This window comes from Pelodiscus sinensis, chromosome 6, assembly GCF_049634645.1.
Source record: "Pelodiscus sinensis isolate JC-2024 chromosome 6, ASM4963464v1, whole genome shotgun sequence".
Lineage (NCBI taxonomy): Eukaryota > Metazoa > Chordata > Testudines > Trionychidae > Pelodiscus > Pelodiscus sinensis.
In genome coordinates, this window is record NC_134716.1 from 7604745 (window position 1) to 7630178 (window position 25434).

Below are 25434 nucleotides of genomic sequence, written 5' to 3' on the forward strand. Positions count from 1 at the left end.
TTCCCACCTCTCTCTGAGCATAGCCTCCTGATTCGTCCCTATGTAAACTGTTATATGGTTAGCTAGCCCTAACATCTGTAATCAGTTTCAATTTAGATTTCATATTGTAACTGTTGTGTGTGTCTGGCTCCCTATATATCTTTTCACTACCCAGAAATAAATAACTTAATAAATAAATAGCTGGTTGCTTCTCTCTCTTTCACTCATTCTTCCTCAAGGGGTGTTGTTTTGGCTTCCCCATTTGCTCTGCAACAACACTTGTACCCAAGCTAAAGATCCCTCTAGTGCCCAAAATCCTGTGGGGTTTGCTCATCGTGTGGTTTACCAGGGAATGATTGTGGTGTGAAAGTGGGGATAGGGAAGTGCTGATCCTGGGGGCATATGAGGATGGCAGCTTAAAGTGCTGTTTAATCCAGCCCACGGAGTCCAAAGGCTCATGAGGGTGCAGCGTGGCATTGCTGTCAAACCCAGCCTCCTGAGTCCAGGGACCTATGAGGGGGCAGCTTGTGAGTGCTGATTCCCCAGTTCTCAGGCGTGCTCTGTTAGTGGGTGTGAGTGTCTGTGTGTGTTGCTAAGGTGGGAAGAACCCCATCCTGAAGAACCTAGTTCCTGCAGGAGAGCTCCAGTGGGAGGGGGAATTGGCAGCAGGGAGAATTCAGCTCCATATGAGAGCACAAGTAAGCACAAGCAGCACACGGATAGAATTGTTAACCTTCCCCAGTCCCATAAGAGTAACCCTAATAAATGAGCATACCCCAGAGTATTGGGCAAATCTGGTAACAGGCGTGGGTACGCTATTGCCACCCTTACTTCTGCATGGCTGCTGGCAAAATGCTGCTTTCAGAGCTGGGCACCCAGCCACCATTCCAATGACCGCTCTCCCATTGCCCAGCCCTGAAGGCAGCATAGAAATAAGGCTACCTATAGCATGACGGTCCTAAAATAGCCTTGTGATCCCCTGCAACTCCCTTTTGGCTCGGGACCCCCATTCAATCTATACTACATAAGGTAAGAGCACACCATAGGCCAGATTTCACAATCCATAGCACATTTCCCTATTAGAGAAGGAGAAGGACACATACTCCCATTCCCCTTGCACACCAGAACCTACGGGGCCCCAGCTCAGTAGGCTGTGTGTGCTCCAGCCGGGCAGGGGGGCAGCCCAGGGCAGGACGGCAGGAGCGCCCACAGGGCTTCCCCAATGCTCAGGGGGGTCCTAAGCCTCAGGGGCCAGATCAAGGCAAGCCAGGGGCCGCGTCTGGCTGTCAGTTCCCCACCCCTGCTGTCGGTTCCCCACCCCTGCTTATAGTCTAAGCAGAAGTGACACTAACGACTCCTCCAGCGGGGTGATCACTATAAATGTCCTTGGAAAGAAAAAAAAAGAAAAAAAAATGAAAACACTACACCTTTCTGGGACCTGGGACCCAGTCTCTGAACAGGGAGACCACAGGAGAGCTGCCGTGTAAGGAGGGGGACCATAGCAGAGTATGGAGCTGCCATGTAAGATTTTTCAGAAAAATGTCAGATGACCAGCCTGAGAACTGTCTGGTAAGGCCCTGCTTAAGGCACCTGAAGCTCTTGAGAAGCTGCTGTATTATGAATTCATGTCATTTCAGCCCAGGCACCCAATTTACTCCCCTTGGCCTTTGTGATGATAAAGGAAGAGCTGCTGCTACTCTGTCAAAAAGAAGTGGAATGAGGAAGGAGCAGACTATTGTTGTTTTAGGGCATCACAGGTTCCGCTCACCGTTAGGTGTGCCTCCTCCTGGGAATTAGCTCTTTCCAGGTGCAGTGCCTGCCTCTGTTGCTTTCTCCAGCCATCTCTGCAACTCCATGTGCTCCTGCTTGGGGACTTGGACGCCAGCTAGGTCACTCTGCATGGTTTCCCCTTCCAAAGTATCAAAACCTTTCCAGGCAAACTATCACAGCAGTTCACAATCTGCTGCCTGGTCAGTGGTAGCAGCTCATTGGGGAGCTCCCCTATCTTCTATTGCAGGATGCAGTCCAGGAGCCCTCTTACTAGCTGTCAAAATCTGCCTGGCCCGTACCTTGCTGCTTTTCCTCTGAGCCTTTTCTACCTTTTGGGCTCTTCCTCCTCTCCGGATTTGCAAGCACAAAATACCCTGTATAATCCCAAATGTGCTTCTCTTCTCCCAGAGTGGTTGTAGACTCCTTCCCTGCAGCCCCTCAGTCACTCTGAGCCACTTTTTTTTTTAAATACACAGGCCTCTCTCATTACCACCCAGTTGAGCCTCATTTAATTAATCCCTGCTTCACAGAGGAAGAGCCAGGTGCTGCCTGGGGAGTTAATTGGCCCAAGACCATTTGATTCTCACTTCAAATTCTGACTGGAAAGGGGGGGGGGGGGAAGAGAAGGAGGAGTGAATGTTATTTGCAAGCCTGTGAAGTCATAATATCCTGTGGGGTTTCATCCCAATTCACCAATAATGTCATGAATTTATGAACTATGATACACTTTTCCCAACTACGATACACTTTTCCCAACATTTCAGCTACAGCCAAAAGTGCCCTGTTTGCACTATGCACAGAGACATAATGCAACTTAGGGTCATTCCTTAGGCAAATGATCTCAGCAAATCCCCCTGCCATGGACAAAACTATGGTAGAAATGAGTTCATTACAAGGAGAAATAGGGTGTTTGTTGATTGCAGTCAGTCTGCCCCGTGGTTTCATAAATGTGCTGTTCGAGATGGGATTCGGTTGTATCACAAAACAAAATAAGATTTATTTTTCTCGTTTTCCATTCAATCAGTTTTGGTCCTGATGCAGTGATATGTGATTTTATTGCTTCTTCCCTCACTTGCTCAGAACCCGAAGAATGCAGCATACCACTGTTAGCTGAAAGGGAAGAAGTTGCCCTATAGCAAGCATTGATGTCTGGTTTTATCTATGTATATGCCAACAAGGGGTACAGACATACATTTAGTATTGCAATTATTAGATCTTACTCCCTTTCTAGGCATGCTTATTTTTGATCCCTAGGCATGACTAGCATTCTGAAAGCCCAAGACTCATTTAATAACTTACAACATGATACTGCTAATCAGAAAACTGTTTCCAGGTGAAGACAGCCCCCCAGAAAACATGCCCCACTTCCAAACTGTTTGCAGTCAACTTCTATCATGTTGTGCTGCATACTGAGGCAAAATTAATATTACCAAAGACTTTAGTTTGCAGTATGTGGCAAATGTGTTGACTTTCAGTTTTTTGTACAGGATTTCCGGTTTTACAGGAAACACCTTTCATCAAGTCATCTAGGAAGAAAATGAATTCTGTCAACTTTCCAATTACTTTTGTGGCCAGAATGATTTTAAAAAACACTGCAAAAAGGAGAGTTTATAGAGCCCTTTCTTTGAATAAAGTAAAAAAAAAATCAAACATTAATTTTGCCTGCAAAATGGAAATAGAGATTTAACCTGATCAGAGGAGGAAGCTCACTTAAGCAGAAAATGCCAATTTGCTTGTTACTCTAGATGTAAGGTTTCAAAATGGCATCCTGCCATTATTAAGCCTACTTCACTGATGAGCTACATGGGTTTACATGCCCTTTGCTGACAGAGCTTACAGGGAATCTCAGTTTTCAGTTGCGACCGGTTGGTCAATATCCTATACCTTGGCAAAAGCAGCCTTGAAAATGTAAAGTGACCACTACAAGCCGGTCACTTTGGCTGGAAGGGAAGATGTATCTGCAGCTCTATTTCTGTATCAGCAAGCTGGGGTGAGTGGAAAGAACCCCCATCCTTCCACACAATTTTTCTGGGGGGGGGAGAAAGAGGAGGAGAGAGAGCCAGTATTTCCATAGAATCATGTTGCTATGGCTCCCCTTAAAACTGGGCATAGAGGCGCAGTTGTGGTGGTCAAATATTCAGTATGTGTCAGGGAGGAAGTGCTGGAAGAGGTAGCCAAAATGTCCATGTGTGCAGCCATCAGTGCTAACAAGCAGAATGGAGCATTAACACTTTCGGCCTTCACCGGACTAGAGTTGAGTCTGGCCGAGCACGACTCAGGCAGTTTCACCTCCCCCGCCCCCATGCTGCCTTTTCGCCTGGTAGCGTCCCGAAGGGGAATGTCATTTCTTCAGGAAGGGACCAAACCACTGCACTTAGTGAGAATCTGCTGCCGCAGCTACTTCAATCTGTGCTTCTCTGAGCAGCCTCAGGGAAGATGGTGTTTTAGGCAGACCACAGACTAATTCTTGCAGAGATCTTAGTGCTCTTGTAGTTGCAAACGAGTCTGTAAAGTAGGTCCAAGACAAAGCTCGTTAGTAATGCCACTTTCTAATATTTTATTGAGCTTGCCTTTTACTACTTTCCTTTGTACCCATGTAAATACAGAAGAGTTCCAATCCCCTCAGTCACTCCAGATTTGCACTGGCGTTCTGGAGACGAGATTTTTGAACCAAGAGGTTTTAAAACTTTACCAGGAGCGATCCCTGCTAAAGGGTAGAGAGTAGATCAGGTCTCCATTGCCCTTGATCCTCTGCCTTTGTAGTTCGTGCTAACTGTGGAGAGGGCACTTGTTCGTTTGTATGGAACTAAACATTAATACATTTAATCCGTTCTAAAGCCACTGGACATCAGACCTGATTTACGGTTATTTCTTTGCCATACGGTAACAGATGGCAGACCTCACAAAGTCAAGTATCCTATTGCCAGAGAAATTAGTGATGCAGAGTTTGGATATGGATTTAGTACAACTTGGTTTATTTATACTATGTATGCCAGTCTTGGAACAGAAAGGGTCACAAACAGCATTCTGGCAATCATCTCTTTCAAGACTTGTAGTCCAAACACCAATCTGCCTCAAGAACTAATTAATAGATTAAGGCAGAGTGTGAACTCCATTGCTGCTTTCCAAAGCTTGCTTTGTAGTATAAGGGCCCTACCATCAATCAAACGTTAACTCTGCCCCCTGACCCCAGAATCCCTCCCCCTCCCCCCCCGGGTCACCGGAAGTCCTGCCCTTGGGGGTAGTACATCCGGGGTCAAGAGGGACAGGTGACTGGAAGTAAAGGGTGTCATGTGACCCCCATAGGCCTGTCCCCTGTCACCGGAAGTCCCACCCTTGGGGGTAATACATCCGGGGTCAAGAGGGACAGATGACCAGAAGTAAAGGGCATCATGTAACCCCTCTAAGGACTTTCCCCGCCTCCCTCTACCAATCAGGAAGGGGTTTTCTCCTGTAGGACTGCCCCGTGAACTGCTTTGACCAATCAGGGGTCAGTTCTGGGACCGGTTAACCAGACCGGAAGCGGGTCGTGTGACCCCTCTAAGAGCTTCCCATGATACCCTCTGCCAATCAGAGCATAGCACTTCCCCATAAGTTCTAGCACCACACAAAAGAGGCCATCTTGTTCCAAGAGCACGTGTTTCAGAGATCGTGCAAATGCTGAGCGGAAACATGGCTTCTTTCACCAACTTTGTTTTGGTGCCAAGGAGAAAGCGCTACATCAGCTACAGTTCCAAGGAGGAAGGAGAAGTTGAAGGGAGCTCTTTTGCCCAGCCACTGATGGATATACCAGTATCGGATGCCGAAACCCAACCGCTCACGAGGCAGCCTGAAGAGCTAGACGACCTGGAGGAGGAAGGTGCCCATGGCTCCCAGGAGTTGGACAAGGTGAATGGAAAAGAAGTCAAACAGGTAAATGAAAGATCAAAGTTAGGGCATCATGGGGTTAGGAAACCGGGATTTTGTCAACCTAACAAAAAAAATGACCAGAGGGTCTTACAATATTACTTTCTGGCAATCTCTTGACAGCTCGACGATGCCTTTCTAGCTGACCCTAAGATCCAGGATAGCATTGCATTGGATAAGGAAGACGAACCGGGCCCACATTATTTTTGCTCAATACCGATACAAAGCATTGAAGAGAACGCCAAGGATGACAGCCATGAAGAATTCAGGAGGTGGCTTGGCATTGATCTAGTTGAGCCAGTGCCACATCATAAGTGTAAAAAAGTTATGCGCTCTATTGTACGCATTGGTGTTTATACCATCCTTAGTCACTCTCTTAGGGAAAAGCTTTTTGAGGACTGTGAGGGTTGTGTCATAGATGCGCCAGCCCAGCGATACCATGACTGTTGACTTGGACTTCAGAGGATATATATACACTGCAAGCTCCGGGGCCTATGTGCTGAACTGTGTTTGGAAAGCTTATTAAATACTGTTATTGCCGTAGGTTATGCTATGCAATGTCTGTGCTTAACTCAAGAACACTTAGCGCAAGGGGTGACTTTGGTAAATGCAGTGCAATTCAGTCAAGATCCTCACAGTGTTTTAAAGACCATGACCAAGCCAAAAGACGCTTACTTAGAGCATTATATTGAACGTCTGGTGCGTACAAAAAGTTACAGAACCCTGCTTAAGAAAAAGACTATTTGTAAGATGTCTAAAAGGATGAAGTTAGAGAATGGTGAGGGGACACACATGAGATATAAAACTTGGTAGCTGTAAATATCTATTAAAAAGGGCTTTTGGTAGCTGTAAATATCTATTGAAAAGGGCTTTTGTGACTATCTTCTGTCAGAAGGTTTGTGTGATTCTCTCATGAGTAAAAGTTTTAGTGGAACACATGACCTGTATGTCTTCTAAATAAAATCATTTAAAAAAATAAAAGTTTGTGAGAATCCATTTTGTATAAAGGGGCCCATTTACTGAAAAACCCTGAAAGATGTATGGTAGAAACTTGGGGAAGGAAAAACCCCTCCAAAATATTTTGTTTTTTAAATAAAAGGAAAAAAAATCACCCCCTCCTCCCCGCCAGTTAGGATTTATTAGACATGTGTTTGGCTACCTCTATACTGGCATGATTTTCCAGAAATGCTTTTAACGGAAAAGTTTTCCGTTAAAAGCATTTTTGGAAAAGAGCGTCTAGATTGGCAGGATGCTTTTCCAGAAAAGCACTTTTTGCGGAAAAGCATCCGTGGCCAATCTAGACGCGCTTTTCCGCAAAAATGCCCCGATCGCCATATTCGCAATCAGGGCTTTTTTGCGGAAAACAGTACTGTGCTGTCTACACTGGCCCTTTTGCACAAAAGTATTTCGGAAAAAAGACTTTTGCCCGAACGGGAGCAGTATAGTATTTCCGGAAAAGCACTGACGATCTTACATGAGATCGTCAGTGCTTTTTCGGAAATTCAAGCGGCCAGTGTAGACAGCTGGCAAGTTTTTCCGGAAAAGCGGCTGATTTTCCGGAAAAACTTGCCAGTCTAGACACAGCCAACGAGTACAACGGAGCTGACTCACCCTGTTGAACTCAATGGTTTAACCACACCTGACTGAATAGCCAGGGGGCTCTAGTCAATGGTTAGTTTAGGTATGACCACTAACCCAGGAGTTGGTAGAAACGCTATTAGACAGTTTAAATATGACCCAGGAGTTGGTTGAATGCTATGGGCAACTCTTTCTAGCCATTAAAAGTAAAAAAAGAAAAAAAAATTAAGGGTCTAACCCAAAACTGAAATGTTTCAAACCTTTACCATACTTTAGAACAAGCATTTGCTCTAAAGACAATCAAACATTTAAAAGCATTTTATTTAAACCCAAAGCCTTAAGCATGAAAGAAACATGTTTAAAAAAACAAACCCCAAGACATTTATTGATATCTGCAAAGGGTCTCCACATGGAAATGGGTACAGCTACATTAAGGATTGGTGCTTTTACTGTTTAATACTGTAAGAAGGCCCTACAAAAAAAATGTATTTTAACGAAAAGAAAAAAAAAATTAACCAAAAGCAACCCAGTTGTGGAGACAGCTTAATTCCCCCACCCCAGATCACAAAAGGCAATGCTAGGGAGCGGTGCCTAAATTCTTTAAGGATCTATTATTTTAGAATCGCAGTGATCAAATTAACCAGCTAGCTACTATGTTGAAGTTGTTTGAAACAATGGGTTAGGATGGTATAAAAACCTAGGTATTTTGGAGACTGTCCTTTTCAACAGAAACTTTCTTGAATGGCTGCTGGACTGCGAGAGGAGAAGGTATGTTCGCTGTTTTTAACTTTGAAAATATATATTATATAATGCCACTCTTTGGCCATGCTCTCTTAGTAAAATAATGGTGGCTATCTTTATTGCAGTGTGATCTGTTTAGCATGGAACCAGTAACTTTAAGCCGCAGTTCACAACCAGGCCAAGGTAAAAACCATTTTTAACTGTAGCTGTGCTTAACACTGTTTAAAAAACCCCACAAAAACTGGGTAATACTAACTAACATTTGTGCTTGTTCTTTAACCTGAAGGCTCAAACACACATGGGGGGGAAACAGAACAAGCATGTGCCGGCAACACTTTATCCCATAGTGAAAAGTAACTTTTTTGCAACTGGCTTTTAAATGCACATGGTGCTGCTGGGTTTGTGTGTGTGTGTGAGAGAGAGAGAGAGAGATGGGGTCTGCGCAAGACATAGGTGTGGTTTTTTAAAAAGTATTTGGTTGCAAACTGTTGGCTTGTTTCAAACTAACAGGGTTTTTTATTTTGCAAAATGTGATGTGTTTTTAAAATGGGGTTTGAGGCATTTGGGGGTAATCCTAACTAACATTTTTTTCTTGTTCTTTTTTCCATAGTCCCAAATATACACGGAAAAACAGAATATCTCTGTGCCAGCATGCCTTTACCCTGTGGTAGAAGGTAACTATCCATAATTATTTTTTAAAGCGTGTGGGTTATTTTTTTCTTTTAACTAATTGTAATGTTTAAATTGAGAGATTTTTTTTCCAAAACTTAATTGTGGGGGAGCTTATTGGTGTTTTTAAACTATATGTTGGCAAACTGCTGGTATAGAGTGTTTGGTGGGTTGCTTTTTCTGTGCAAAATGTGTTTTCAAAATATATGTTCAGTTCTGAGTTGGGGAGCGGGTGGTGCGGTTAGGCTAAAAGTATCTTTGTTTTAAAGCAGGTTGATTACAAAAATGTGGTGTGTTTTTACCTGGGGTTTTTATTTTAAAAAAGCTGGCTGTAGGGGTTAAGTTGTAGGTGATTCAGGAGCTTATGCTAGAGATAAGTGGTTTTTTGTTGTTTGTTTCACATTTTCTTGCATACCGCTGCTTTTAAAAAATATTGTTGCAAATGGTTTTAAAACTGCTGTGGGGAGTTTTTGAAGGTGTTTGTGACAGACACAGGTGTGTTAAAATATATGTTGGCAAACTGCTGGTAGAGAGTGCTTTGGTGGGTTGCTTTTTCTGTGAAAAATATGTTTTCAAACTAAACGTTCAGTTCTGAATTGGGGGAGGAGATGGTGGGGGCTAGGCTAAAAGGAGCTTTGTTTCAAAGCAGTGTGGTTATAAAAATGTGGTGTGTTTTTACACGGGGTGTTTATCTTAAAAGAGCTGGCTTTTTAGTGTTTAAATTGTGGGTGATTCAGGGGATCATGTTAAAGATAAGTGTGGGTTTTTAAAAAAGTGGCAAAAATAAAAAACCTTTTGTTTAAAGCTATCACTTTTTAAATTAAAATAAAACTCATTAGGGTGTTTTTTTTAAGTTTACAAGACTGTTTTATAATATATATGTTGTTTGCTTCACAGTAGGGTCACAAAATGAGAGACCCTTAGAAAAGAAGGTAAACAAGCTCAAAAGAAAAAGGAAAGCGAGAGCTGAAAAAAAAAATTCACCGGCATCAGTGACTGATGGATGGATGAAGCCCAGTAAATATATTTTGCTTATTGGTTTAGTTGTTCTATGAGGTTTTAAGTAAATACATAGGTGTGGGTGAGACAGATGGTAAAGTTCAGGGTTTGTTTGTTTTTTTTAAATGTTTTTCCCCCACCTCATAGTCATGGGCAACTTTTCTGACAATGCTGTAGTCAGAGCTACAAGGACACCTCCTCCAGAACCTCCAAAGAACCAGGAATCTGCTTTGAGACCTTTAACAACACAAAACAGCACAAGAGTGCTGATGAAGCATCCGGGAGGTCCAAACCTCATATGTCAAACCCAAGGACAAAACAAAAGACTCTGGTAAAAAAACAACCATGAAACCACAGCTCCAGTTCCTCAGCAGCCACCACCACACCTGCCCTGAGGAAACTGAGAGCAAAACCACCTACATTCGCAAACCCAGAGCATGCCCTCTAGGGTTCTAAATGTGTGCAAACCCAGAGCACATGCTCTAGCAGCTGCGTATAAAAAAAACAAGGACTGAAAACTCCTGCGATGCCGACGTATTGCAGCCACGCAAACACAACTCCAGTTCCTCAGCAGTTACTGCCACACCAAGCCCTGAGAAAACTGTGAGCGAAACGCCCACATTCACAAACCCAGAGCATGCACTCTAGGGGTTCTGAACATGCGCACAGCTTTAAGCTTTCCTAAAACTAGATTTTCCTTGTGTGTTGCTTTACGTAATTGTCAAGAGTCTCATCTGCATTTATTTCTTCATTGAAGGAGATGGAAGCAATCCCAAATGTGCTGCCAGAACCGAACTGAAAAGCTGAAGGCTGGAGAAATTGTCAGGGTGAGCCGGCTGTTAATTTTAGTAATAAGAGAGGTGCGGTGCAGAACCTGAATTTAACACGACAATACGTATGGGAATACACTCACTAAAGGAGCTGGCAAGTGCTTTCTGGGAAAAGGATCCTGGACAAAGCTAGAGCAAGACTATTATTGGAAGAAACCAATCAGAAATCCCCATTCACATGGGTACCTTGCTTGTTTAATACAGAATAGTGTGTGGGGGGGGGGGCGGGGAATCACACTTTGTGCTTTCATATATAATGTAAAAACAAAGCAACAAGTCTCACTCATTGCAACAGAAGACAGAACTATGCAGCACTTTAAAAACTAACAAGATGGTTTATTAGGTGATGAGCTTTCATGGGCCAGACCCACTTCCTCAGATCAATATGTGGAAGAAAATCGGCACAACCATTTATACCAAAGTGATACAATCAAAAAACTGAACGCATGTGAAATTGACAAATCAAATTTTAGAACAGAGTGGGCGTGAGGGCTCTCTACTCATTCTGCAGCAGGGGTGTAAGCATGGGAGGGCCATGGCCCACTCACTTTGCATCCAGGTCTATCCCCCGGTGCTTACCTGGTGTTGTGACCCAGGAGTAGGACGAGGCTCTCACCCTGCTTGGGCTATCAGAGTTTCATGAGGCTGTCTAGGTATCATTCCTAGCAGTCCTCTAATTTAAAGCAAAACTGCTCCCCCAGTGGCTGTTGTGGGAATCCTGGTTCTCCCTTTTTCCCCAGCACTTCAGGTTCTAGTTCAGGGACCTCAAAATAGCAGCCAAGGTCTGCACCACCACCATTTCCTTATCCGGCCTCTGTTAAACTTCTTCAAGCTAGCCCTTGTGCACACCAGCACTTCTGCCAGCTCTATTTATACATACATGCCACTCACCATGTTATTTGAACACCTGCCACATAAAATCCAATAGCAAACATCCTGAGCAGAATCCATGGAGTTTCCAGCATGCCTCCCTTTTCAAGTCAAAATTCTCCCAGTGCTGGGTCAGAGTTGGGGAAGAGAAAGGGGCTTTTCAAAATGTGAGCCTCATTTCAGATGGCAAAGCTCTCTTAAAAAAGGTTTTGTGCCATTTCCTAAAGATGGAAAGACTCTGGATTTGCCTGATCTGCTCTGGCAGATTGTTCCATACCCAGATCCCCTCAACAGCGAATGCTTTGTGGGGAGACACTACTTGATCCCCAGATCCTCACCACAAAAAGGTGGGTTACCAGCCTGAGAAAAAGTAAAACGGAGGCTATAACCCATATCCCCAGCTAGCTTTGCCAGCTTGAGTTGAAAACATCTCCAAACTGGGGGCAGATGATTTAGGGTTAGACTGGAGGCAGGTAATAGTCATAGTTAATTATGAAACCAAGCTACATCCCTAGGTGGGTGGGGATGGGTAGAGAGAGAAGCGACAGAACAGAGAGCAAACAAAACTAAAACCAAAGGCTACATTTATCTCCATGGGCTGGCAGCGGTGACGACAACCCCTGTGAACTTTGCTGGCAGAGATCTGCACTGAATTCGGCAGTAACTTTCAGAGGTTTACAGACAGGGGATGGTGGCAGAGCACTTACATATCTATGGTATTTTTCACAAGCCTCTGCATGTGGTCTACTCTGATTGTAGGCCAGCCCTATAGCTCTTGCTCTGATGCTACTAGGTGGCTCCACACAGAATACCCAGCACAACAGATCTCACACAGGAACGCTATGTGGGCAACCTTGTTTATTGACTTTCCTGTTATTTGTACAATTATAGAGGAAAATGTTGCTTTTTCCTTATCTGCAACTAACATCCCTTTTGCCCATTGATGAAAAAAGCCATGAAAATTCTCTTAAGCAGTATTTTTTCCAGGTTCAGATGAAATAGTGTACATCCTAACACTTCTGCTTTTTCCCAGTGTGCTTTGTTCTTTATCAACAGAATTGCCTACAAATCCCTTATTTGCAGAATGGCCCAGATGTAATTTCTTAATACAAAGGAAGGCTGGGCACTTCAAACTGATTGGAAGGAGAGATTTGGCTCTGTGAAACAGCATTTTATGTGGCCCATCCATTCACAAAATACCCTGGAGGAACCATTGCTACTGAGGAGGAGAGGAGAGATAAATTCTAGTAAGTAGGATCATGAAAGAGCTGATTGTATTGTCAAAAATGGCTATATGGGTATTGATCATCCCACTCATGCTACCCCTACATCAATTTGAGAGAGTTAATCTGTATTGGCATTAGGAACTGCCATTCAAAAGGCTTATTCTGTGTATTGGACTGTGAAATATGAAAGGGGAAAATTAGGTTTCTCTCAACTATACTTCCTCCCTGCCCACCCCCCAGAAAGTCATGACCATTTAATACAGATATGGGCAAATATCAGCTTGCTAGCTAGATCCAGTCTGTCAAGGTTAGCTTCTGGTGGGCCCCACATCACTATATTGACCTGTGCCTTTGCAGGTATGGGAGAATCACAGCTCCTATTGGCCACGATCACCATTTCCAGCCAATGGGAGCTCCCCATCACCCATACTGGCAGAGATGCAGGTAAATAGAACAGCAGCGGTCCTCCAGGGGCTATTCCTGGTGAACCATGGCCATTTTATTGCCCACACTTGACTTAACTGCCTACATGGCTGCTTTCAAATCTCCACTTCTGGGGCCTAGTCTGTCAGTACACTGTCGCCTATGTAGTGTTTTAAATCAGCGCAAAGTAAGCAGTGTAAGATACTATGGGCCTCATTCCCACTTAGGACAAGGCCATTCTGGTGGTAAGTTGTGTGTAAACCCTCTTTAAAAGACCTTTTATACTGCCAAAGTGGTATGAACTATTTTGAGGGGAAACGAGGAATTCCTACTGTGCCGATCTAGTAACATTTTACACTCAACTGATGTAAACGACTAAAAATAAGGCCCATTCAGTTTAGCTATTGCTGTTATTCCTTGGCTATAGGCCAAACAACTCCAGCCAAATGTGATAGTTGGGTCTCATTAATTCGCTTTCAGTTGGAACACTGGAGAAAAAGTTAATTTAAAAAGTTCACACAAAATGAAACTATGAATTACAACTAATTTTATGTGATACCTCATTAGAGCTAGGGCAAATTCCAGCGTGCTGACACCAGCAAGACTTAACAATATTGTCCTTGTGAGTACAAACACTCCCAAAAATGATGGAAGTGCTGCTCCTGCCAGGTAGGTCAAAGCCACAGATGGAAACACTCCTTGGTCTTTAAACTGATGTGCACTAACCATACGCCGCATGATTCTTCATCCTCAGGAAGGATTTTCCCTTGCAGGGACATTAAGATCAATAGCCCTTGTTTTTAATGGTTGTTAAAATGGCAGTTAGACAAGTCTGTCATATGTTCACCTCAGGTTCACCCCTTTCTTTGTTGCATTCCTAATGGAAGGGTGATGCTCTAGTGAAACAGAGGTGGTCTCTTGATAGATGTAGGCTTCCTATTTTCCTTTGCTACTTGTACGAGGAATGTAGCAGCACCAGTGATTCACACGGACTTCAATACGACAGTTGAGGTACATCAGCACCTCCAAGTATCAGTTCATAGGCCCGCATCTAACACTAGAAAAGCTCATTGTCATGGATACCTTTGCATTTTCACATAGCCGGTGTTATCTAACAAGGTTTTGTTGAAGGGATTTATTCATCCACAGTACAGAAGGGCAGAAACAGGTGTCTCCACCTTGCACAATTTTAAGTTATTAATTTTTCCCCATCCTAAAGTGGCGCAAAAAGTCAAAAACTCAAATTGTTGTGAGAAAAAAAAATCTGTTTGGGTCAATCAAAACACTGATTATATTTGTGGGTTTTAAGCTATAAAATGAGGTTCCATTTCAAGCAGAAAGTTGTTTCAAACCAGAAAAAACAGATTCCCTCTCCACCCTCCCATTTAGAGAATGTCAAAATGAAGCTAATAATTTTGAAATTTCCAAAAAAAATTTCAAGGGAAGAAATTTGTCAAAACTTATTTTCCTAGGGACTTTTTTTAATTCAGCATTTTCCAACCAAAACCAAAAAAACACTTAAGCACAAAATTCTCCAAACAGCTCCGGCCTGCAGTTGGAAGAGTTCATAAATTGGCTTGCCTAGCAGCAGAATACACAGAATGAAGCAAGACACTTCAGAATGAGAGTGCAGGTCCCTGGAAGATGAGGATTAAGATCAGAAGAGACCATTGTGAATATCTAGTGCAACCTTCTGCGTAATGCAGGCCACAGAGCTTCCAGAAATGATTCCTTCTAATCTAGAGAATAACCATAAAACAAACCCTAGCAACCTACAAGTCTTAAATGTCTATGCTGCCTTCAGCAGGTGCAGAGACTCTGATGTTCTATTTGATTCATCATTTAGATACCACGTGACTACATTTTCTATTACCCTATGAATGAGTCTCCATACGTTCTTCCATGAAGCCTCACAGAAATACAGAACATTGCTAAAGGTTCCCGCTAGATGAGACTGTAACAGCCAGATTCACATGAATGAGTCAGCCTCACAGACCTTTCACTTGTTCAATACAGGTGAGAAATAGATGTACAGATACTAGAGCAGTGTTTCTTGAACTGTGTTCCAGGGTGTGCCACAAGGCAGTTGGAGGTGTGCCGCGGAGAACAACAAAATTCAAAATGGCCGCCCTTAAAGGGGAAACTTTTTCCCCCCTCAATAACTTTCCCCAACCCTTCCCTCTCCCCCCCCCCCCCTCCCAACACAAAATCCTTGGTTTTCCTCATTAAAAAAATGTTTGGTGTTCCTTGGTCTTAAAAATTTTAAGAAACACTGTACTCGAGAGAAGTACTCTACCATGAACGGGTCCATAGACCACATGAGAAGGACTTTCTCTAAACAGGGATTTTCAAGGTAGTGACCGTTTTTTGAGAATGGACTCATTTCCCATTTCATTTTAAGAGAGATGCACTGTGGGCTGGGTCTGGTGGTGAGAATTTGGGAGTAGTACTGGAGAGGTGAGAAGCAGTAAGGAGTTTTCCCTCTCTGTGGTGAGCAATACTACAAATCTTTGCTTTGGATTTGGTTGAGGATTTCCTTCATCCAATTGTGTTTGTTTCTTAACAGACAAAGGATGCTCTTTCTGTTCATGTCTCAGCTTTACAGTAGCAAAGGTTAACACTCCACTCAATATGCAGGGCCAGACCTTTAACTACATTTAAGGCAGTAAATTCAGTGAGCAGAGTTACACTGACTTCTACATGAGGATCTGAATCACAGCATCTTGCTGAGACTGGCCTGTCACATCTACCCAAGAGAGGTGAGACTATTTTTCTGAACGGTGAAGCCCTTCAACAACTCGTAAGTGTCAAACCTAATTCAAGTCAGGTTTAAAAAAAATGGTACCCTCCAGGTTTCTAAAAACCTCATATTCTCCTGCATTTGCTGAGTGTGTGAATGGTTTTCTCTCTAAAGAAAAGGTCAGCTGTACATCTAATATTAGAAGAACTATGTAAGGAACAAAACAACAAGTAAAAATACATTTAGGGATATTTGGTTCTGTAGCGCTAATAATGTACCACCAATGCAACAAATTGCTAAGTATGTTTATATTTAACTAACACTGCACAATATGAATGACGTAGGGAATGCTGATTTATTTAATATTTTGACCTTTCACGTGTACACCTTACCTTCAGAAATCTCCTTTACAACTGTATTGATCTTTCTTTGGGCATTTGATTGTGAAGGGAGGCTTAAAGTCTTCTATTTGTTTAGGAACACAGTGCCATTTCTTATAATGGTAGGCATACAATATAACATTTGGGGAAAAAGCACCTTAAAATAACAGCTTGCTCTTCACTAGCATCCTGTGTCTGAGGATCACAAAGAGCTCTTGAACATGATTTATGAAGCCTCATCGAACCCTTGTGGGGTAGATAACATCTTTCCACTTTTAAATATGGAAGAAAAGAGGCACAGAAAGACCCATGATACTATAAGTATTAGAGGGATAGTCATGTGAGTCTGTAGCTGAAAAACAACAAGGAGTCCTGTGGCACCTGAAAGTCTGAAAGATTTATAGGACTATAAGCTTCCATGGGCACAAACCAACTCAGTCAGATGCATGGAGTGGAACTTGCAGAGGCAGGAATAAATATACTAGCTCATGAAAAGCAGCAAGTTACCTTATCAAGTGGAGGACCAGCACAAACAAGGCCAATTCATCCTGCTTCTAATTTCTAGTCAGTTTCCCCATCTGTAAAATGGGGATGCTGATTCTGACATACTTTTGGAAAGCACTTTGAGCTCTATAGAGAGATTTTCATCAGTAGAAGTGTTAGGTACCATTATTATTATACCCCTCTTACACATGGAGAATTGAAGCACAGAAAGACCGGGTGTTTGCCCAAGGCAGGAGTGGGCAAAAAAGAGTCCGTGGGCCAAATCTGGCCAGCCAAGCAGGTGGATCTGGCCCACAGAGGTCCTGCCACTTCCCCACCCCCAGGCCAATTAGGGCCCCAGGGGCAGGGGTTAGTGCACAAAGTTTCCTCTACCCTGTTCCTGCCCTGCAAGCAGCACATGGCGCTTAAAGCACCAGGAGGAGACTTAGCGCGCTCCCCCGTCCCCAGGCCCTGATTGGCTGGAGCGTGGGGAAGTCTCTTCCCACACCACAGGCACGGGCACCTAGGGAAAACCTGGAGTGGGCAAAGGTGCTTCCCCACCCTGACACCAATCATGGTTTGGGGTGGGGAACCCAGAAGTATACTGGCCCCAACCCTTCCGCTTGAGGCCCCACCTCTTCCGGTGCAGTCCGGCAAAAAATGATTGCATACCCCTTACCTAAGGACCCAAAAGGAAAGATGAGGATACAGCAGAGAATTAAATGTAAGCACACAAGCTACTGGATCATGCCTGGCTGCGAATCAGAGCACCACAATACTATATATATAATAAGAGTCAGTATCTGCTCCACAGGGCTTACAGATTGAGACTGCAGTAAGATGAGAGCCTAAAACATAAGTCCAGGTATCAGAGGCCTGGTGTGGGGCCTGAGACCTTGATGGCAATGGTTCAGACTTTGCTAATATAAAACAAAGTGAAGTTATGAGCAAGAGGCTCACTAGGGATGTTAGCAACTAGTTGACTAGTGAACTAACCGATAAGCAACTATCGACTAGTTGCAGCATCCCAGCTGCTGCTCTGCATTTTACAGCATAGGGAAGCTGGCGCAGAGACGCTGGGTCAGTCTTTTAATATGAGACTTCCCTGTGCTGTAAAATGCCAAGCGGCAGCCAGGAGGGGAGAGGGTTGTATGCTGAGTCGGAAGAGATCTGAGGAGCAGCATTTCTGTGCGCTGGCTTCCCTGTGCTGTAAAATGCAGAGCAGCCACTGGGGAGGTTATGCTGTGAACCGGCGCAAGCCAGACTGCGCGCTGGAACTGCCTGTCCTTATCGACTAATCGAGTAGTCGATTAAAAAAAATCTATTGACTACATGATTAGTAAATGAATAGCATTTTAACATCCCTATTGCTCACAGCAATTGGCAAGAACAGGGCTGATATTACAGAAACACTTATACGTATGAGGCACTAAGCACAGACGGGTCACACATTTCAGAAGGGTTGTAACACAACACCTCAGTAAGAAACATCTTGGTACCATCATGCGCCCCACAGAGAACAGGAACGTACCAACTCTGGTGTTGGACAGGGTCTACACTAACAGCAGGATAAATCGTTGTTAAACCCCCACGGACAGGGGGTAACGGGTGGGAACTAGGTAACGTTAAAGGGTGGCAATTTAATAAGTCAGAAGTGATGTGCAGCTTGTTTGTATTTATGTATGAAAATGTACCTCAAGGAAGTGGTCTTTGTCCAACCGGGGGGGCAGTGGCAAATCCCATGCTGCTGACTGAATCAAGTCCATTGTCACAGGCACACAGTTTAGCCTACCTGTAAACCTCTGATCCAGGGAAACTATTACTGTGCTTCATTTACAATAAACCTGGTCTGGTGCCTTCAATCCTCATCTAATTTTGTGGCTTTTGGGGTCTCTCGAATTCCACTGCATTAGCTATCTGCATAAAGCTCGTGTAATATACAGAGGGAGCATATGCACGCAACTGAATATTTAACATCATTGATCAAAGCAAAAGATGGTCAGGACGCCACACCGGTAACTTCTAACCACCACATAGGCAAATAAGCTATTACCAAAAGTTGCTATTTGGCACCTTTCCCCACTCACCATAAATTTGCCTTTAAGGGGTTTAAAAGCAAGATTAAAAAAAAACCACCACAAAACTTATTTTGCTGGGCATTAAAGGATTATAAATCTCACTTGAGAAAATATGGTTGCACTCAACACAAGTTGAAAAGAGAATTACTTTCCCAAGCCTGCTCTGTCCTTTTGCTTTAGTGCTAACAAAGTCCCAGTAGTTGGCAGGGTAGAACTCCAGATTATTTTCATAAATAACTCACAGAAGCTACAAGCAGCCTCCAGGGAAAAACAAGTGTACTTTCTGATGGAGACACATAACTTGATTTCATTGTTTTGAATGGACAACCAAAGCCCTTTAGCCTTTAATAATTATGAGAGGGGGGATGAGGTACATGTCGTTAAAGAGCTGAAGATTTACTTGCTTGCGCAGCATTGTCATATAAAACAATTGGTTGACTACGATACTACCAGTGTGTGCTGATACAGAGAGAAGAAGCTAAAGCACAAGCCATTTATCTTTATATGGTCATTTATTATTTTTCATTTATAGTGCTCAGAACTTTGCCAGCTGCTTCGCAGAAAACACCAAAGTACAAAATCCTGACAGCAGGAAAAAGGTGGAGTAAAAATTTGACTCTATCATCATGTCAGTCTATTCTGGGAACATGGATGGTAAAATACCTTAATGACATTTATCCTCCAGGGAACAGTCAAGGCTGTTTGGGTACCTTGATTGTGTGCATTCCCATACCTTCATGTATCTGGAATTCTTTTAAAACTATTATTTTAATGTTGAATGTCCTGAGTTCATAAAGCTTGTCTGGGGACAATTATTTACAAGATCCCTGGATTTTTTTTATACCCATGGGGTATGTCTACACTACAGCACTAATTCGAACTAACTTAATTCGAATTAGTTAATTTGAACTAAGCTAATTCGAATGAGTGCATCTAGACCTAAAAACTAATTTGAATTAGCGTTTTGCTAATTCAAAATAGCATGTCCACACCGAGTGGACCCTGAACCGAAGTTAAGGCTGGCCGGAAGCAGTGCCGGCAGGGCATCAGGTTAGGACTGAGTGTGGAGCTTCTGCCTCAGGCTAGCCAAGGGTTGTGCTTAAAGGGACCCGACCCCCACCCCGGACAGACAGTTCTCAGGGTTCTCCGCTTGACTCAATGAGGGACAGCAAAGCAGTCCTGGCTTGGAGTGCCCTGAGTGCCCACACTCGGCATATCACAGCACTCGGCCATCAGTCCAGCTGCACTTGCCACAGGCTGCCATCTGGAGGGGGTCAATCAGGTGGCTGTCAGGATCCAGGAGTCCCTGCAGGAGAGCTTCTACCCCAAGAAGCCCACAGAGCTCATGCCCCATTCCTCCCTCACCTCCTTGCACTTACCCCTCCCTAGCCCCCCCTTCCTGATGTAAAAAAATAAAGGACACGTGTGTTAAATAAAGAGAGTTTCTATTTTTGAACAAAACTGGGCAGGAGGGGGGGGGATTAACCTCTGGGGAGACTGTGAAAAGGAGGGGGGAGAAGGGAAGAAGGAGGGTGGGAGAGGGGAGGGGGAAACCTGGGAGGAGGGAGCTGGACAGGGGAAGCCAGGGGAAGAAGGAGAAGGGGAAGTATAAAACTATGGTACGCCATATCTTCAGTACTGTGTACAGATGTGGTCTCCTCACCTCAGAAAAGATATTTTGGCCTTAGAAAGGGTTCAGAAAAGGGCAACTACAATGATTAGGGGTTTGGAACAGATCCCATATGAAGAGAGGCTAAAGAGACTGGGACTTTTCAGCTTAGAAAAGAGGAGACTGAGGGGGGATATGATAGAGGTCTAAAAAAACATGAGTGGTGTGGAAAGGGTGAATAAAGAAAAGTTCTTCATTAGTTCCCATAATATAAGGACTAGAGGACACCAAATGAAATTAATGGGCAGCAGGTTTAAAACTAATAAGTGAAAGTTCTTCTTCACACAGCACATAGTCAACCTGTGGAACTCCTTGCCACAGAAGGCTGTGAAGGCTAGAACTATAACAGAATTTAAAGAGAAGTTAGATACATTCATGGAGGTTGGGTCCATGGAGTGTTATTAGCTAAGGGGTAAGAATGGTGTCGCTGGCCTCTGTTTGTGGAAGGCTGGAGATGGATGGCACGAGACAAATCGCTTGGTCATTTTCTTCGGTCCATCCCCTCTGGGGTACCTGGTGGTGGCCACTGCCGGCAGACAGGCTACTGGGCTAGATGGACCTTTGGTCTGACCCAGTACGGCCATTCTTATGTTCTTATGTTCTAAGCTCAGGGCTCAGGGTCGGGCGTCTCAGTGGACCAACTTGATTTTCATGCAAACCTGCTTCTGGGTTCACATGTGGCCTTTGGCGGCCAGGTTGGAAGCTATCCTGCCCTTGACGGCCACATTCCTGTGCCTAGTGCAGAGATCGTGGACTTTGGAGGTGTCCCCCCAAACCTGGATGAGGTCCACGATCTCCGCACTAGACCAGGCGGGCGCCCGCATCTTGCAGCCCTGGGTAGGCTCCTGGGAACCGGTAGCCTGGTCCTGGGAAGAGGAGAGCTAGGTGGCAGCGGGTGGCTGGCTCATGCCGTGCCAGGTGCAGGGTCTTCTGGCTGGGTGCTGGCAGGCTTGCAACTGGCACGGGCACCGTAGCCAGACCGTGCCCCTTTAAGGGCTCCGGGGCTGGGAGGGAGGAAGAAAAGTTTCCCTGGTTTGGCCCAGAGTGGCCACCAGGGCAACCTGGGAAGGACTAGCCTCCCACTAGTTTGAATTAAGTGGCTACACAACCCTTAATTCGAACTACTTAATTCGAACTAGGCGTTAGTCCTCGTAGAATGAGGTTTACCTAGTTCAAATTAAGTGCTCCGCTAGTTCGATTTAAATTCGAACTAGCGGTTTGTATGTGTAGCCCCTATGAAAGTTAATTCAAACTAACGGCTGTTAGTTCGAATTAACTTTCTAGTGTAGACATACCCTCAGTGAGTGTAGACATACCCACTCCAAAAATGCTGACTATACACAAATGTTATCTTCTGAAGGGCATTGCAGAAAGCTTTCAATAAACATTTAAATGATAGTTTCTGACCTGGCAAACCAGAGGAGGGAATTCCATGTAAAAGGGGTGTCTGAAAACAGCAAGAGCGGTTTATGAAAAACATGGATGCAGAAAGCATAGAGAAGGGAATTAGTGGACCAAAAGAACTAGGAGAAGATTGTTCCTAGTCCTTTATCTCCCCAAAGGTCTTCAAAAGTGCCTAAGTCTCATTTTCAAAAGTGATTTGGGCACTAAGGCATCTATGCCCTATTCACTTCCAATGGGTTTAAGGGCTAAATTTTTAAAGGTATTTGGGCACCTAACTTTCAGGAAATCAGTAGGAGTTAGGCACTTCCAAAAATCCTACTAGACACCTGTGTGTATTTTTAGACACCAAAATACCTTTGAAAATCCTGGCCCTAAATGCCTAAGTCTCTTTTTAAAATGGATGTAGTCTCTTGGAAAGTTTTAGCATAGGCCAGATAAACAAGAAACTACATGGAGTTAGTGGAGTTTCATGAACCAGAATATACAAAAGGTTAGGCACTTCAATTCCTATTTTAGGCATCTATGTCCTGGTTTTGGCACTACTGCGGTGCACAACCCCCAACAACCACCACCTTTGAAAGCACATTAACTCATTTGGCACCTGTTTTGCATTAAAAAGTTTCCTATGCATCTATCATGAGTGCGTATAGTGTGAATACATACATACATGTGCATGCACACACACTATTATACCATAAAAATTATTTGTCATAATTACTTTATCTTACTTGACTATGCCTTATAGTTGCCATTCATTTTAGATGGAGGCTGTTTGCACTTCAGACACTTATGCAGTGCTCCCATAGAAAGCAAAGCCTGCCCAGGGCTGCAAGATGCAGGCGCCCGCCTGGTCTAGTGCGGAGATCGTGGACCTCATCCAGTACCTGCACTAAAGTTACTTTGTCAAGAAGTTCATCACGGTTTTTTTTTCAGCTGCTCTATTGCTGCCCTGACCCTAAGATTTGGGAAGGGAAGAAGAGAGCTTAATTAGAAAGCATGCTTCTCTTTTTCTCTTTCTGTGTGTCTTTTATCTATTCTAAACCCGAGGCTTTTAGGGAGATTCTAGTAATGGAGAAAGCGTCTGCAACAGTTTGCTAGACTAAGAGGGTCTCTGCAAGTCTTAGGAGGATATGTAGAAGATGTATTTTCATATCGTCTCTCTCCCAAGTATTGTCAATAGCCACAGTAAAGTTTAGGCAAGATAAACTACTGCGGGACTAGTAGAAGGGGGAAAACCTGTTTTGAGAAGAAAGTTGGAGGAAGACTCAGAAAGTTTTTCTATCCCTATCACCTGGGATTTAATGAAATATATAGAAAAGGATGCTGACTGACTGAGATGTAAACATATTTGGTATTAATGACAGTTTGGAAAATTGTGGGCCAAATTCTCACCTGGTAAAAATGGTCAACGATGTTCTCAGGTTAATGAGGCAGCTGCACCAGTTTTCACCAAGTCAGATTCTGATCTTGCAGATCTAGTGAGGAAAAAAAGTTGGGTGTATTTTTATATATTAAGTGTATTTCAAGAGATCAAACCAAAGTCCTGTTCATACAAAGGCTTACTCACATGCTCACCTTTATACAAGATGTGTAGTCCCCTTGACTTCAGTGGGATTACACATGGTACATAAAGTTAGGTGCATATGCAAAACGCTGCAGAACTAGGGCTTAATAAAGCACTGATTTCTATCATTCTTGCTACATAAAAGCAACATGAGTGCACTATTAAATCTTATCTTAATGCTTCAGCTCTCATAATTTGTCTGGTGAAGAATAGAAAATAAAGAATCCTGAATGGTGGATTATAAAATTTATAAATTAGGGTGACTAACATCACTATGCTCACGATGTAACACTATAATTGCACACTAATATCAAGCTCTCTCCCTTGCTACACACAGCCCTTTGCAATCACTCTCCTCGTTTAATTGATCTTAATTAGGTTAAGTGGTTTAAGAATGTTGTTCTAGTTAGTTTAGTCAAGAAAGATTTTTTGTAGATTGGGTTATTTATACAAAGGTATTATGTGCCAGACTATTACTCAGCAACTATAGAGTTGCATGTATCGTAAACTAAAGCCATTGATTATATGTCAAGTATTACATATAAATTTGTTGAACAGAAAATCAATTTCCCTACTCCACCTCTTTTTAATGGTATCATTACTTTGAGTCAGAAAAGCATTGGTATTTGAACACCATCAGTTGCATATCCAATTTGAAAAAGTAATTTTCTTTGCAAGCTAAGAATAGGCAAACAGGCTGATAAACATTGGGTGATATTAGCATTAAAGAGTATTAGTAAACAGGAAAGATCTGCTTCCCAATATGATTATCAACCTACTTAATCTATGCCTGTTGCCTGCTTGAGAAACACATCCTCAAGACTGGACTGCCCTGCCCATTACATGTAGGGGAGACCTAGTGAAAAAAAAAATTAAACTAACAGATACACTTCCTTTGCTAGCTTGAATGTAAAAAACATTGCCACATTTTACATTCTGGATCTGTATTAGTGCCATTCAGTTTCACCATGGTGTGTGTGCACCTGGGCATACATGTCTTGCAATTATATACAATTCTACCCATGGTCTATTTCACCTGTTTGGATTTATTGAAGCAATGAGGAAGGGGGAGGAACCCATGAAGGCTTTGATCAATACAGAGCATGGATGGTGTCACTTTTGTTTGTCAGAAGCTGGGAACAGGCAAGAGAGGAGGGATCACGTGATGATTCCTTGTTCTATTCACTCCCTCTGGGGCATGTGGCCACTGTTGGCAGACAGGACACTGGGCTAGATGGACCTTGGATCTGACCTAGTCTTGCCGTGCTTATCAAGTAATGATGTAATGAACACTTGGCATTATGGTCCTTATCAGTTGTTTCTTAAAGTGGGCCATGGCCCCACTTTAGGAAGGCCACTAGCAAGCCTACACCACTTTGTTTACCTAAAGGCTCCATAGCCACAGAGCTTCATGGCTTCTGTTGGCTCTGGTTCACCCTTTCCAGCTAAGGGACCTGCAGGGAGCGGTGGCTTGGTCCATGCCACTTCCAACAGTTCCCCTTGGATGGAACCAGTGAACTGAGCCAATGGGAGCTGCACGGTTCCATGGCTATGGAGCCTTTAGGTAAACGAAGCGGCACGGGCCTGCTAGCGGCGTTCGCAAAGCAAGCCCACAGCCCACATTGAGAAACACTGTCCTCATCCAAAGCGCATTGAAATCAATGATTAGACTCTCATTATGTTCAGTGGGCATTGCATTGAGCCCTGCCTATTCAGAATGAAAAGGAGTTATTTCCAAAAACTCGTTAAACTTGATCCTGTGGAAAAAGTCTCTCTCTTGTAAGGCAAAACGGCCTGCACTTTGACACCAAGGTATATACTCCTGAGGCACATAATAAAATGAACTACTTGCATTGAAGAGGATAGTCGTTCTAAATGCTAAGTGTAATAGGGGTCAGCTTCATTTATCATTCTCTGACTGCATTCCCAAAGACCTCATCTGCGTGTTATTTGCTACACTGTTACAGGTTCTCAGGGGCTTACGCCTGCACAAAGGATGGTAAAGCGTGTTTATGTCAATGACATTAGCTAATGACTACATTTAACCCCAAATTTATATTTTCATGCCCCCTCCATTGAGGAACAAGATAACTCAACTCCCATTGATCCAAGGGATATTACGGCC

At 43.5% G+C, this 25434-nt stretch overlaps 1 long non-coding RNA gene across 1 annotated transcript in view; it reads right to left on the bottom strand.

Annotated features, from left to right (window-relative positions):
- The window catches only part of LOC142829796 (uncharacterized), a 297123-nt gene that overhangs the window by 188054 nt on the left and 83635 nt on the right, over positions 1-25434 (bottom strand). Inside the window, exon 2 of the long non-coding RNA XR_012904587.1 lies at positions 23138-23220. This is a non-coding gene — a long non-coding RNA (uncharacterized LOC142829796). The remainder of the gene's footprint in view (positions 1-23137; positions 23221-25434) is intronic.